Source organism: Diachasmimorpha longicaudata, chromosome 5 (genome assembly GCF_034640455.1).
Source record: "Diachasmimorpha longicaudata isolate KC_UGA_2023 chromosome 5, iyDiaLong2, whole genome shotgun sequence".
Lineage (NCBI taxonomy): Eukaryota > Metazoa > Arthropoda > Insecta > Hymenoptera > Braconidae > Diachasmimorpha > Diachasmimorpha longicaudata.
The window spans coordinates 4,765,417-4,769,404 of NC_087229.1; positions in this window are offsets into that span (position 1 = coordinate 4,765,417).

The window sequence follows — 3,988 nt, forward strand, 5'->3', positions numbered from 1 at the left end:
TCCCTTTTTTCTTGTCCACAACCCGGTGTTCTTCGTGTCGTACTGATTTATATCTCGCTTCGTCCATAAATTCGCTACTTGTGGAAACTCGAGAACTATATACTTCCCCCAGGTATATAATCATAATTCATAGTATTCGTTTAGGTGTCACTATAAATAATTCAAACTTCCCTCAATCCACCGGCATTATTAGGCGCCATCTTGAGGTGAGCATGTGGGGCACTTGTTCAACTCATCACCATTCACTTTTGATGAGTTTTTTGGTACATGGCCGCGCAGTATTATATTTAAATAATTAGAGCGGTACTGCATGATTTGTTTATTACCCCAAACCTTTCCCGGTTTTTTTATTCTGTTATACCCCACCCAAAACGCCTTCTTTTTCATAAATTTACACCGACGAACATTTCAAAACAAGTCACGCCATTGGAGGGCTGTATGAAATTTTTTTTGCGTTGGACATGAATGTCGAACGGAATAAACTACATTTATTTTTTTTAAACATAAAAAATGAACCAACTATGAACAATATAAACAATTAAAAACGTCTCACTCATGACTTCAAATGTAGACATTTTTTTCAATCTCAGTTAGAACTTCCTAATTTTTTAAAAATTTTCGTACTCCTCACTGTTCTACAAAAACTTATGCAGTCCCCACTCACACATTTTGGAGTAGAATACCGATAAAGAATTTTGTACAAAGTCCTAGTACTCAAGCGTTGTATCAAACCGTCTGATGGCGCCACACGAAAATGTCGGATTGCGGTGAGTTGACGTCACAAGTGTTGTGAGCACGTTTAAGAAATTCAATGTTTTAAGATGAATAAACCATTATTAGACAATATTTCAGATGATTCTTCACCGAATATGTAGTTTTGGGAGGTATACTTGAGGGGGGAGGGAGGGAGGGGATAACATCCTCGATAAATCGCGAAGTTAAAAAAGAACATGCGAGTTCCCTATTGATGGGACCAGAGGACAAAAGGGAAGAAGAGAAGAAGAGTTACATGAGCGAATAGCCGTGAGCTAATGAGGCAGCTCGCCCCACGTCACTGACAGTTATATTTCTCTTTGACGCATCCCTCCTGCGTCTGTCACCGGTCTGTCTCCCCATCCGTCGAGTCACCCCTCTCTTTAAGCAGTGGATTTCGAATACAAGTTGAAAAGTTGTAGGTAGTACTGGTGGATTCAGGAGGCGCGCTGGGAACCAGTGGCACATATCACTGGACGGGAGCGTCGGGGAGATTGACGTGGCACGCTGCTTGTGTTGACAAGATTGTGACGAGAAACTAACTGACCTTTCTATCAACTTATTCAACGTTGAGACGAGTGGATCAATAAAGAGAAAAAAAAATGGAAGAAAAAAAAATCTCAAAAATTGAAAAAATCACTAATGCGAGTCAAAAGTACCGTTTTTTAGGTTTTTATTACGATGACTTTTGTTGTGAAGATGTTATAGCTCAGGACGAATACTATAGGCAATTTTAATCGTGTCACATGTCGGTCCGACACGCCCGACATGCCACACGACTAAAAATCCCTAGGGTCACTAATGATAATCGAGACTTTGACGTGGTGATTTTCACTTTTCAAATTCGAGAAAGGGCCAATACCAATCCTTGGGTGAGGAAAAGTCTAGAACGGGGAAAATGTCTGCAGGAATTTTGCAATGCGGGTTTTTCCCCAAAAAAATATCTGGTGACCAGAGAGGGTGAAGAGGGAAAGGAACAAGGGTTAGGGCACACGGAAAAAATACTTTGATCAAGTATATTTGATAATTATTTCAAGTATATACGTTAGCCTTGAAATAAGTATATTAATGTACTTAAAATAAATATATTCTTATAGTAATGTTAAAAGAAAATGAAGGTTTTATCGGTCCAAGGCTGGAAAATACATTTCAGTTCGATATTCTCAGACAATTGATCCTCGTCAAAGATTGGGTATGAAGATCCTTTAAATGATTTGACACTTCTTAACAACGAGAATACCTTCGTCATCGTCCCTGACGGCAACAGGAATTCCAACGAAGGTAACATCTCGATTTCAAAGCTCATTTATCTCCGAAATGGGCATTATGGGTCCACACATGGGGGAGTTCATTGACTTTCTTAAAAAAAACAATTAATCTTTTCCGTAAGAAGACCGAAGTGAAAAATACAAATTATGTAATTTCGGATTGAACGGAAAGTGTCGATGGTTCTGGGATACGATGTGGATTGATCGCCTAGGGTCAGAGTATAAATTCGTATCATCTCAGGGCTCCGGGAATCGCCGGGAAACGTGTTCCGAACAAGCAGGCTGTCACTTCGTCTTCTGTCAGACGTCAAACTACCCATTACGTTTCACTGCGTTGATATGCTCAGCTACTATGTGAATCTTTGTTGCCTGTAATTTTCAAAAATGAGGTAATAGGAATAAAAAAACCCGTTAAATATTAATCGATTATGTTTCAATCATCGGGAGCCCTTCATTCATATTCTTCACTAAAACCCCGAAGTACATTATTAGGGCGTCGGCGAAAATCTTTAAAAAAATGTCAAAAATCAACGAAGAAATGAATGAAAGTTGTATATTCAATATGTTGGAATTGACAAAAATTCGAAATTAAAAATCAATGTTATAAACAACTTTCCGTACGAACTCGAAGAAGAAAAAATGTTTCCCGGTCAAAGTGAACAAAATGAAAGACTGAATTGGACTGCAACGAATGTTTTCTTCACGTGACTTGAGAAAGTTAATGAAACTCAACAATTCCGAAGCTGTTCATAATTGTTCACAAATTACGAACGAAATTGAAGAATCATGAGGAGCATAAATCGACTGGCCAATGAGAGGCGAAACGGCAGGATTGGTGGGATCGCATTCAGTACTCAACAGCCATCCAATCTTGATGGGCCACACAGCTATTACCCTGAGGAACTCGTCCGATCGCTCATGCTAATTTTCGTAACAACAGCCCTTGCGCCAATAGGCGCCTTCGTATTCCTGCCGTGCGAGCCTTACAAAACAGCCCGTCCGGAGATGAGATTTTGGAATAAAAATCGAGAAAAAAAAATGACAAAAGGATAAAAAAGAAAATGATGGAAACGGGCGTCCAGCCATGTTTGTATCCAAAACGATATGGGGAGGGGAAAAAAATAACCAGTCGTAAAAGTTGAGGCGTAATATTTTTTTTCCTTCGATTTTTTTTTGCTTCTAGAGAATGAGAGGCACGCGGGAGAGAGAAATGACCCGATGCGATTCGGAAACAATTATCCACAATTTATAACGATTATGTATCTATTTATTTATAAGACGAGGAAAAAATGAAGCGGATAAAAACAAGTTTAATAATGGGATTAATTAATCGCAGAATTCATTCCTTCGATTTAACTGATGAGTAAAAAGCATTGAAGCGTCTTATTGGAAAACATTATTAGAATTTAGTCCATTGTAATTCAATCGTAATTTTTTTATTTTGAAAAAGCGGCGTGAATATCCCCTAGAGTGCAGCACATCCTCGAGAGAAGGGGTGCTGACATCTTGAAGGATTTATTGGGAGTGAGGGGGAAATAGTCGAGGAGAGGTCGGTACATAACTGCTTAAGGGGAATCGGACGGTGAGGGTCAGACAACAGAAAAAGTGAAAATTTCTGAGGTTAAGTTATCGACGAGGTTATTACCTACAGCAATTCTGGGGGCCCGGAATAATTCTTAAACCTGGAGGCCTGCCTACAGTGGAAATTCTGTTATGGAGGCCATGTCTTAGTTGGAGGAACAAAAAAAAATCATTAATAATTTCAATTGATAAGCTTTCATTAGGTTCTGTGCTATAAATAACAGATATATATGGTAAGTATATAGTATGGGTAGTATTTAGTTATATAAAATTATAACTAGTGTGGCACATGTAATCGATAATATTTCATCAATTAAAGTAAAGCTGTCAACTACATAATTAAATAAATAGCTACAGTCTGATCCTAAAAAATGAAAGAGGAAGGA